We start from the raw sequence: 12,567 nt of genomic DNA on the forward strand, positions 1-12,567 counted from the left end.
AGGAATTTAAAGTAGACAAAAACACATTCCTAACTAGACCCTTCCCCTCCTACAAGTTACTGGATAAAAGTTTTTTATCATTAGTGTTTGGGAAAAAAAACAACTTTTAATGAGTTTGTGGCTCCCGGTTTCAGAGAAAAATCCATGGAGATAACGGTGAATTTTCATGAGATCTTTTCTCATAAACACCAGCTTACACTTCACTTCCTCCCCACTCGTCTTCTTCATTGTCCCCAAAATACGCTTCTTGTCTTTGGCAGGCAAAGTGACAGAAGATAAATAGAAAATGTAAGATTAGTTTGTGTGTGTGTGTCCTCTGATGTTGTCCTCCTTCTTCCTGGTTAATGAAATGAGTTTTTACCTATCTGGGCTGCAGGCTATAGATTATAAACAGGCATATTTACAAGATGAGAAGTCAGCATGGAGGAGATAGTGGAGGGGTAAACAAAATCTGAGGGGGAAAAAAAAGCGACTTTTAATTACAGTTTTTGATGACGCGCACTGTTTGGAGATGTAAAACTGCAACAAGGTTTAGCCCCACTCGTACGTGCACGTGTGCGGACATGCACGGCTGGCTCATGTCCACACGCACATGTACGCAAACACACAAGAAAATAAACACGGTGAAACAGAGACACACACAACCTAATCTCAAATGGGTCAAGCTCAGCCAAACTCTAGTTAATAAAAGATGCCTTTGGCACTTCTGGGCCACAGAAATACCGGGGTCATCATTTCTGCATAGTCAGGACACACACAAAAACATGCACACACACACACGTACATACACACAACCTGCCCCTACGAGCTCTAATTCTTATACTCATAGCTTCCAAAAAACATTTCTACATTATTTCTTCTTTTTCTCACACGCACACACGGAGCCTCAGATTACCTCGGTCCATCCTGCGCTACCATCACTGTTACACAACTCCTTTGGGCAATTGAGGCTTTTCCTCTCAGTTGTGAGTTCACACGAGAGCAGCCATCAGACGGAGATGCCTCCTTTTATTCTCCTGCTGTCCGTCTCTCTCTGTCACACTCTGTTTCTCCTGGTCTGTGTTGGATCTTGAGGGACTCTCCTTTCATCAGTATTCAAAAGCACAGAGAGTCCAGTCCCATACATATGCAGCTGTTCCTTCTAGATTTGCCAGATTTTGCAAGTTATTTGTGATGTTTTTGCAGAAATGTTCGCATCTGCTGGAGATACAGACCAACAGGTTTTACCTGTAAAAATGACGTGTTTCTCCCAGTTTAACTCCTTTTAATTGACCAGTATTCAGTTACTTATTACTCAGCTCTTTCTTTCAGTTACTTGTTACAGTTACTGCTTTAAAGTTTCCATGTGTGCGACTCAGACTCTGGCAAAAGTGACTCAGCCAAGATGGGTGCTAAGATACAGGTCTGTATTTCCCACTTATGCCAGTGGCCTCAGGTGCATGATGGGAGATAGTGATGAGTCAGGTGTGTGTAGAGATTAAGAGCATGTGGGTTTGGTTTTCTGAAAGTGACCTAAATCTGCAGTACAGCTGCACACTGTAAGAAGTGTTACTTTTAAACACTAAAGTACTGACAGCCAGCTTTGCAAGCATGAAACTACTGGGTAACCTAAGCTTTACAGCGTGTAAATGTAGGATATTCAACGCATATTTACTATTTTTCCCCTTTATTTATGCCAAAGTCAGACCAGGCACTATTTTTCCAGTCTCCTGGTGTCCGGTTTTGCTGAGCCGGTGTTAATTTTAGCCTTGTGTAGCACAGTTTTCTTTAAATCTACGTTCCATATGATGTCACAGAGAGAGGATATCCTAATATGGTCCTCTCAGGAACACAGGTTCACACTTAGATCTAGGCACCTGCTGTTCAAACCTTCAGTTTGCAAGGAGCAGCCAGTCAGAAGAAATTTGATGTAAAGCTACAAAATTATGTTTAACTTGACCTGTGAACCACTGAAGAAGGCAAATACAGTCTAAGAATGAAATATACAAAGTTGCAAATGAGCACAATAGATCTCCTGAAAGACTGTTGGTTCTTCATCTCAACATTTTAGTATAAAGATTAATGAACTCTGCAACAATCTGGAGCTCCGTAGACTTTTACTTCAGTCTCTGTTTTATCATAAAGATAATAAACAGATGGAATCGGCCAGATTCTTGCAAACAGCTTGTTGTAGTTCCTCTCTATGAGAGTTCCCAACGGTACTTTCACTCTGGCCAGCCTGATACCTCTTGCTCTCTTGCCCTCTTCTCTTCTCTCTCTTTCTTTTTTTTAAAGCTTGACTTTTAAAGTAAAGACAATCAGTTTCTGAGCCAGTGATGAAGAAAGATCTGAGTTTCAAATAAAGGAGTGTTTGTGGAACGCTTTCACTCAAAGCTTACAGCTGCGAGAGTTTTTTTGCATCATGATTGTGCTGGAGCCGAACATGTGAGGTTTAAAATAGGCCTGCACACATGAATGCATCACCATAGAAACACAGCATGCCAACGCTGAAATGAAAGACATGGGATCATGTTCTGTTTTTTTTCTTTTCTGTTCTGCGTGGTCAACTGAGAATAAAATCCGTCCATGGAAACGCATTTAAGAAACGTTGGCGCCTACGGCGACAGATGCTGCGAATGTCTCTTTTCAAGCATCTGTCAAGTGCTGATGCTGAAGGCCAGCAGGAATACGAGCGGCTTAAAATGGGTTACTGCTGATTGTGTTGCTCAGTTTAGTTGAAATATAACTTTTTTCCCAGCTTTGAATGCACAACTGGTTTGTTTTTTTATTATCATTTGCCATGTAGCACTTTCTCATTTCACGTATTGGTTACTTTTTTACCTTGAAACCAGTTAATCAGAGAAAATGGAGAAAATAGACAGGACTGAGTACTGTGTACTTGACTTTTAGCAGTGCAAACAGTCGAGGTGTGATTTTAGGAAGCAACATGTGAACTTACAGAGGTCTTTTTGAATATCTGCATTAGAAAACATTAAATAGATGACCTGCAGAAATCTTACATCATAATTAGACCCTCAGGGAATCATAGTTATTTTACAGGTTAAATAAAAGCATTGGCTTGTAATTAAATTGCTAAATGTGGAAGTCAATTGACACGGCATTGTGAAAAGGGTTATTATTTTATTGTGTTATTTTTTTATTTTATTTTACATTTTGCTCCAGGGAAGTACTCACAGATAATTGCAGCTCAGGCGAATTGAATGCACTGCGTTTGATGCATAAATACTATAATTACTGTGAGTGTCATTACAAAATGACGCTGAATTGTTTCCTGATTTAGTGTTTTAGTCTCGTGTTTTGTTTTTTATGTCTTTAGCACTTTTCAGACAAATCAGATGGAATTAAAAATGCTTTTCAAGCAACGGACAAAAGTAAAATTGATCGGAGTCTGTGCACAGCAAAAAACTATTTAACAATAAAAAAATAGGTAGTTAAAATAATAAAACAGAACTTGCTTTCAGGAAACATAAACATAAAAATAACATTAAAATGACATATTGATTGTATTAAAACAGGAAAACTGAACGAAAGAATGATAGAAATAAAATAAAGTATAGAAATTATTAAATTATATTAATTTAATTTAGATCTAAAAATATCCAGATTTCCAGCTCCTCTCACTTCCTTTCAAACGTTGTTCAGTGGCTCTCAGCAGCATCAGCAAATGTTTGTCTTCTGCTTTGTGAAGCAGCTACAACAGGAACACTGGAGCATCTGAAGGATCTTCCCAGCTCATGAAACCATACCATAGTTTAGGTAGTCCGTCCATCTTGTGGCGAGGGTTTAGATGAACCTGCAAATCAACAGTTTTGCCTTCACTCTTTTTGTTTTTACCACAACAGGTCAGCACAGCATCAGCCTGACTGTCGACACTGCACCAATCCATCTGTCAATCTCCTGCTCCAACCTCCCCTTACTAGATAATTCTCACCATAAAGATATTGAGACCAAGTACAAAAGTGATTATATCCACAAAATTGGTGACAGAGGGCGGCCCTGGTAGAGTCCAACATCCACTATGTTTCAGGACTAACTGAAACTAATATGAGAATTTAATATTGTTGGGAAAACTGTCAGGTAACAACAGCTGTAATGGGTTCTTTCTTTCTGGTTAACCACTGATTTAAAGCAGGCTATTTGAGCTAAGTGTCACAATAATGTACACCAAGAAGTTTTTCAAAAGCAGTTAAAAGTAGGGCTGTTCGATATAACGATATATATCGGATGACGATATAAAAACATCTATCGCTTTAATTTTACGCTATCGTTTGTTTCGTGGTGTCGCAAAATAAACTGTTTACGGCAATATTTTGTCATCGTTTTGGTGGTCACTGTAGTGGCTACATATATATTTGTTTAAGTTCTCTCTTTCTCTTATATTTCATATAACCACATTACGGACGGACAAGCGACTGTTTATACGCGTTGTCGTTAGCAACCACGACGGTAAAACAATGGCGTGGCTCCGCCGTCCGCTTCTTTGTTTTGCATATGAACCTTTCACAATAAAGCTCAAGATCCTATTGAGACTTTTCAAAATAAATTAAATCCCGTGAAAGAGTGTGCAGAGTGTTTACGGATGAGAAGCAAAAAAGAGGCGTCAGGTGCTGGAAAATAAACCTTAGACTCAAACGTTAGAACAGGCTTTTCCCCGCAGCACGCCGTGTAATAAATACTCACAAAGAAAACGGCGGCCGTTACAACTCATGTCTAAAAATGTATCGTTTCATGCATCGGTTAAAACACTCGACTACAGGTACACAGCGCCCAGTTTAAACACTTAATGCAAGTCGAGCTGCCCGAGATTAACAGAATTTACAGAAAATGTTAAATTTTTGTGATTTTATATCGTTATCGGGATGATAGATGTCTTATATCGGGAGATGAGATTTTGGTCATATCGCACAGCCCTAGGTAAAAGACTACCCCCCACCATAATTCTGAGGTGTCAAACAGGGACTGTTTTCAGGGGACTGAGCTAACCACAACTTCAGAGGAAAGAAGGAAGTAGGGCTTCTTTAATAGCTGCATGTTTAAATCCACATCTTCCTGTTGTGTTCGGGTCAAATCTGACCGATTTACAAATTTAAAAACTCTTAAACATTGTGTTTTACATTGGATTGCCTCAAGGCCTTATGACATCCTCCACACTATGCACTTGAACATATAAAAGTGATGAGCACCTGTTTCGTTCAACTTTGTTACATCTCTTTGTTACCCCCCCGGCCTCTGACCCACTGAATGGCCCACTGAACGATTGAACTACCCACTGAACTGAATTTGGTGGTGAAAAATGTTTCTTGTGTTAATTTAAGAGCTGTTAAAACTGACTGGCCGACTTTGAAGTAAGGGGTGGGAGTGCACACAACAGGAGGGCTAGTGGAGGTGAGATCAGCCTCACAGGACCATACAGCTTCTACATCTGCTTTTATTACACCTGTAACTTCCAATAAAGATGATGTCATGCGTATGCTCTTCCGTCAGCTCTGGCGCCATCCCCACTCTCAGACTCCCTAAGAAATACATTTCATTTACTTCCACCGAGGCACATTAGTGTCTTGATTTTCTTGTATGACTCTCATTAAATAAGTTTCTATTTCATGTATCGCAGGGGAAGCAGAGAAAGAAAGCATGATATAGGATAATGTCTCGTATAAATCCAGCACACAGGAGAATACCACCATCCTGATTGTGTGCAGGGCATTTATAACTCTAGAATCCCTTTTCATGTGCTTCAAAAATGGTAACTGTGCCATAAAGAGGGACTCTAAGGGCCCAAATCAATACCATTTTAGTTTTATATTCAGTTATAGGCTGCACAGTCAATAATCCCTGACGCCTGAGTTATCTTATCTCTGCCACAAAGCCATTTGTTCAGCGCTGAGAACTGGATCGCCCGGAGAGTGTTGGCAGGGGAAAATGCTGATGCGTGTTTTGTTGTAAAGTGACGTGATATGAAAGGTGTGAATGTGCGATGACGGTGGGGAAGTTCGTTTTTCTCTTCTTTTCCTTCTTACACTTGGTTAATATCGGACCTGCTTCAGAAATATAGTATGACTCACCTGGGCAGATGCCAGGTTTAGAAGAATGGAGTGTAAGTACCTGTCAGAGGAAACGCTGCGCTGTAGGCAGTAATCGGACTTTCTGAGTTAAAGGCAGCTATTCAGAAATGAGTAAGAAGATCAAAAAGTTGTCCGACGTGGACAGGACAAACATTTTTCAGAGCCTAGGCTCACACTCTCGGAAAACCTGCATGAACTATGAAGATTTGTTTTGCTGAGCAAAGTTGGTGAAGAAGTCTCTAACCAAAAAAACTTAAACCAGATAACCACAGGCTTGCCTAAACCTTAACCCCTCTAGATATAGCAGATGATAAGTGTAGGGTAAGCAGGTCTGAACAAACTATATGTGGGACAGGTATTATATCTGTGTGGGACATCAATCCAATCCAACTTTATTTATATAGCACTTTAGAAAACAACAAAGTTGACCAAAGTGCTTTCCAATAATAAAACAGAGATAGCAGTTAAAAACCATACATTAAGCAGACAAAGAAACAAATATAAATAACAATAAAATGAATACATAAATGAAAAAGAAGATAAAAATAAATCAGTATATATATAAAATATTAAAACATGAGTAAAATAGACAATAATAATGCAATGAATAAGATTAACACAATAAAAGGATTAAGAGTGACCAACAGCTGACTAAAACTGACTACAAGCTGGCATCACATGGTTGGAGGTAGGTAACTTACAAAAGTCAATTCAGTCTATCATGTGCAAATTATTCTTTTAGGCGTTTTCTTCCTCTGGCCATGAAACTACCTGACACTTAGTTGTCCAGTAACCTTTGAGCCTCTGAAAATGGGGGACTGTGTATAACAGTGTTAATGCATTAATTAAACACCCCGAATTAAAGTCGGAAGTCTACACTTCAACCACATTTATGTTGCTGGACTTTAAATCCCCTCTGGTGGTGTATGAGGCAGAATTGCAAAAAATGATGTCATCATCCAAATAATTATAGACTTTTCAACACTGCAAGTGTTTGACTCGCAGGACCTTCGGAGACTCAGATAAATTGTATCAGCCCTTCAGCATGTTTATTTCTCTCTAAAGCTGGGCACATTAACATGGAAGTTCATCGAGAGTTTCTATAGGTTCACAGTCATCCAGGTCATGGGTGACTTGATTGCTTGAAAAGAAGGCACCCGGTTTTTGTAGATGGTTTGCGTCTCATCCAAGATGCTTCTTTAGTTCTAGAACAGCTGATGGAGAGTCACGAGTAATCATGGATGTGTCATCCACGGGAACATCCCCAACTAGAGGTTTATTATTATCACATCAGTGTTTTTAGACTAAACCTCTTGGATGAAACATGAAACTTCTTAAAAAAACCTAAAAAAAAATAGACCAGTTGCCGCCTTTTCAGGTTTTAAAGAGTTTATGGAGATGGATTCACTTATAAGCCAGCCTCAAGTTTTCATTAGAGGAACTAGTTCTTTTCTGCTTGACTTCATTTTCAGCCCCAGAGGTTGCTGCATGAAATAACATTAAGATACAGAACTGAGTCAACGTGATCGTAGTTTCTCAGTTGTCTGTGCTCACTAAAAGGCTTTGGGGAAAAACAAACGAACAAACCCAGAGGCTGCCGTTTGGTTTATTATACTTTGACAAATGTATTGGATAGATCTGACAATCTAAATATTACCTCAGTGTAAAACCTCATCATGAAACTGAACCAGAGATTCGTTCGTTTAGTATGTTTAAAACATGAAGCTTTCCGAGAAATAATGTTAATGTGTGAAAATACATAACTTAAATCCTCCCACTTGTAATGCAGCAGTGTAATAACAACCGAACCAGCGTGGTTAGAAATGCATTAGCATAAGTGGGCGCCTATTTTGTAGTTTCTCACTTTTTCTTCCTCTTGAGATCTTTGATTTCTTTTTTTAGCTGTTTAGTTCCAAACAGCATCGCATATACCTCACTGAACATGACCAAAATGCAAATGAAATAAAGATCCAGGGCAATGTGTGGAAATATGCAGGAGAAATGCAAATCTGTTCACTCATTAGGGTGCAGCGTTTTCCATCAGTTCACTTGTGTTGATTTTAAACTGAAGGTAAACTGCATTTTTCCTCTGGGCTTGACTGACAGGGCAGTATCATCTTTATAAAAAAACAACAACACACATCCAAACATGCACTATGTTTTTACAGAAAATAAATCGATGAAAAACAGAAATCTAAAGAAAGAAAAGCCTATGAATACGTGTGTTTAGAAAACCATGGAAACTGTGAGTAAAATAAAACATGCCTGCAGGGGAAGGAAAAAATCTTGTTTTAGCCACATGAATAGAAAAAGAGGCAGAAGAGGCTTTTTCCCCTACTTGGTTTAAAATTGAGGTCACGTCCAGTAGAAGCAGTTTTTGACGCAATCAGGCAACTTGGGAGTTTTGAATTACGCAGTTGAGTACGCACACCCACGCTGGGCTTCTGGTTTTGCTTTTACTTATATTTTACTGTTTTCCCCATCTGTGCTGCTGCAGATTAAAACACTTATAAACTCTTTCACAAGCATAAAAGACTTTGCTTTGCTGTTTCTACTCTAAAGTTGTGATGCTTTATAAAAACAGAATTTAATGTTTCAAAAATTTCACAAACCCATATTTTATTCGCACGTGAACATTGAAAAGATATTGTTTGTTTAAGCTGACAGATATCAAAGAAGAGTAAGAACAAACCTTTATTCAATGCGATGAAGACGTCTAAAAACACAAAGTCCATGAAAATGCCAAAGCAAAGCATCCACAAGTACGATTACAAACAAAGGCTGGAAAAGCAACAGAAGACTACAGTACAGTGCAACAAAGACCAAAGGAAAAGCGAGGCGTAAACACAGACATTGAGGGCTAATGGAAAATGAGACACAGCTGAGCAGTCTTGATGCATGCTCAATCATCCAGGTAAGTAAATCCCAAATAGTTGATTCTGTTCATCTGGACGTAGCGTTTTCAGTTTCGTTTCGTCACTCATCCAAGTGATTTCTTCAGACTTCAGCTGAACAAATCAATGATGACAAGACACTGAAACTAAAACTAAGAGACTAGCAAAATAAAGCAGGAAACCCAAAACAGGAAAACTTCTAACACAGAGACTTGACAACCATGTGCAGGGACCAGCTACTCTAAAACCCAGAGGATCTGAGAATATAAACATAAAGAGATGACGTTAATGAGGAAGTATGTGGGTTTAGCATTGTCAGGCTGAAATATGGAAGGCCTTCACTGAAGACAGCATTGACTGGATGTTATATGTGTATATATGATGTTCTAAAACCTTTATACACCATTCACCATTCACTCCAGATATGCGTGCTGCTAATACACCCCCATACCATCAGAGACGCAGGCTTACAAAGTGAGCGCTGATAACAAGTTGGATGGTCCCTCTCTTTAGTTCAGAGGACATGAGGTCAGATTTGGATCCTGACTACAGAACAGTTTCTGGCCATTTTAACTGAGCTTTGGCCCACAGAAGACATCAGTGTTTCTGGATCATGCGTGGATGGCACAGTGAGCTGTGTTTACACTGATGGCGTGACAGAAACACGCCTGTTTTTTAACACAATGCTGCTTCAGGGCCAAAGATCACGGTCATCCATGTCCCTTCCACACAGAGATTTTTCCAGATACTCTGAATCTTTCGATCACATCATGTACTGCAGATGATGAGATATTCAATGTTTTTGCATTTTCACATTACTCTGAAATTGTTCCGCAATTTGTAGACACATTGTTTTGCAGATTGGTGAACCTCCTCTGAGAAATTCAGTCTGTCTAAGATGCTTTTATTGGAAGCAAAATGTTCCTCCAGCTGTTATTTTATAGCGCTGCTTCCTTTTCCATTGACTTGTTTTGTCCATCCCAACTTCTTTGAGATGTATCTCTGAGATTTTACTGTTAATATAATGTGGCTTTATGAGATTTGCGATCCTTCTGTTTTGATGCATTTTATGTAGCATCCTGACTTTTCTGGAATTGGGTTTGCAGAAGTTCATTTCTTTAATATAGTAGTACTTAGTCGTGCAAATACTAAAGATCACCTAATGTTTTTTTTATGGCGCATCAAATTGTAATATCTGCAAACAGAATTAAAATGATAAATTGTTAGTGATACTGCTTTGTCCGCCTCTTTTACTGCTGTCCTCACCATCACATAACTCCCCGCTCTGCCTCATTGTTTCCACTATACATCGCTATCTCATCACAGACAAATAACTTTAAGGTACCCACCGCTGTGTCAGCCAGACACAACCCAGATACCATCAGATAAAACACCACCAGATGCTCATTGTTCTGTTAATCTTGGCGCCTTTTGGGAGACCCTGCTGCACTTAGTTCTGAGGGTATATACGGGTCTGTGGGTGGGGGTGGGGGCAGCTTCTTTTCACCTATCACTGGCATTTATCTTACGAGATCACAGTTTTGGAGTTTAAAGGTGTGGAAAACAATGATGGAATCATATTTACTCTCCTTTTATATCTTTAGTCAGAAATGCTTTGCTTTTAAAATCCTTCCTACTTATTTCTGCTTAATTTTTGCATGTTAGCAACAAACTCTATTGTACTTTTGTTTGCCGTGAGCTGATATTTAGTAAGTGTTCTCCACCAAACACCAGCAGTTGTCTAAAAAAATACAAACTGTGTGGTTTTACAAGCGCTCGAGCTATCAAAACTTATTGTTGCCACATGCTCGGGCACCGTAATGCTGCATCGATTACTGTTGCTCTGAAGCAAGAAGCATCTGAGTTACCATCTGTCTTATTTTGGATCAAAGTGGGAGTCATTAGGCTGCAAACAGTAGTTTCTCCTTTTTCCTCATCTTAATATACATCTTACCACAAGTAAGCTTTTATTATACTAAGTGAAGGTCTTTCCAGCTTCTTGGGTAATGTCTCTGACTGCTTACTGCAAGAAAGGACGTAAACAAGCTGAGAGGAACTCTTTTCAGTCGTGTCAGGTTGCTTTGACCACAGTTTGTGGTTAAGTCAGAAACTAAATATACAAATCAAGCTGTTGGTGAAGCAGCAATAAATACCTCTGCTGTTAATTTCCTCCTTTGCCGCTACCTGCTGCCATCGTGTGAGGAAGTAAACGCAGAATAACACGGGACTGCTTTGAATGGGGCCATTATCATAATCCATCCTTTTGAATCTCCATTATATCAGATTTTCTTTTAAATGGATTTAAAAGCCCTTAAAAGTTTGCAGGTTTGAGAAAGTCTGAAAAGAAAGCCAAAAGTTTTCAAAGTAAATGGAGAACTTAAATGTGAATGCATAAGCTCCCTGGCTCTTTCTCCCTTTACCCAGCTTATCACATCTTATTCTATTAAAAATGATTTTATTTTTTCAGTAGAAATAGAGGAACTGAAGGCTGATTAAACAGAGTTTTGCAGTGAATGGGGAGTGTGGGGATAGCTGGACTGGAACATAAAGGGTTGAGTCTGAATGAACTGTAAAGCAAAGACTGTCGAGCTGGCAGTTGGAGGTTTGGACGGTGCATGGCAGACGGAGATCGGGCAGACAGACAGCGGAAAAGATGAAGTTTAGAAATCATAAAGGCACGCTGGATTAAAACTTTTGACACGGGGAGCTTAATTGGCAGCAGTAGAGGTGGGAGTTACATAGAAATTGGAATAAAGCAGCTGAAGATCATCGAGGTCTGGATGAAACACTGGGGTAGATGCCACGTCTAGTCCTACAGACTTGTACTGCCTACTTTTCCTTTTTCTATTTGTCTTAGTTTATTCCATAAGACGTGTGAGAGGGAGAGGCGAGGAGAACACGAGGAGAGACATCGAGATGCAGCTGTATTGTCTGCCCGTTGCTTTGTTACAGCCTATTTTTGTGTTTTATGATCAAATATGTCAGACAAAGATAACTGCTCATGAAAAAGAACATATACATGCAGTGGCATAGAACATCTATGTGAAAAGTCACCAGAGTAGAAACATTTCTGCAGAGAACTTTAAATCCTCAGTTAATCAGGCGCTTCAGCAAACTTTGTTCTGTCAGATAAAAACCATGTCGGACAGGGCAAAACACAAGCTACAGGAGCGAGAAGATAAACGCTGACGACACGAGCAGTGCATTATGGGAAGTCCTCATAATTTAACATATATTTAACTACATCACTGAGGTCATCACTGTGGAGATGCTCCTGAAGTTTTCATCAAAAGAAAGATCTGATTTTTTAAGTAACCACTGATAGTAAGTGGAGTGGACTGCTGCCTAACAACAGACATTTTAAAATCCTGTTTGAAAACCAATTTTTATTCTTTGGATTAAAAAAAAAATCATTTGTTTATATTTTCCTTGTTTTTTATGTTTTTGTTGCGATTTTATTGTTTTAGCCATGCAGGAATTTTACTACTTTTAAACATGGATATAAATTAATCAACTCAACAAACTAGAGAAATGAAAAAAGCCTGAATAGGTAACCAGGGGACAAAGGGAACAGAAGGAGAGAAACTGGAGCTCGTGAGCCGTTCGTAGTC

At 39.2% G+C, this 12,567-nt stretch overlaps 1 protein-coding gene across 1 annotated transcript in view; it reads left to right on the top strand.

Moving 5' to 3' along the window:
* Positions 1-12,567, top strand: part of fras1 (Fraser extracellular matrix complex subunit 1) — a 198,592-nt gene that overhangs the window by 72,819 nt on the left and 113,206 nt on the right.

The sequence above is a fragment of the Simochromis diagramma genome, unplaced genomic scaffold (genome assembly GCF_900408965.1).
Source record: "Simochromis diagramma unplaced genomic scaffold, fSimDia1.1 OVJJ01000583.1, whole genome shotgun sequence".
Taxonomy (NCBI): domain Eukaryota; kingdom Metazoa; phylum Chordata; class Actinopteri; order Cichliformes; family Cichlidae; genus Simochromis; species Simochromis diagramma.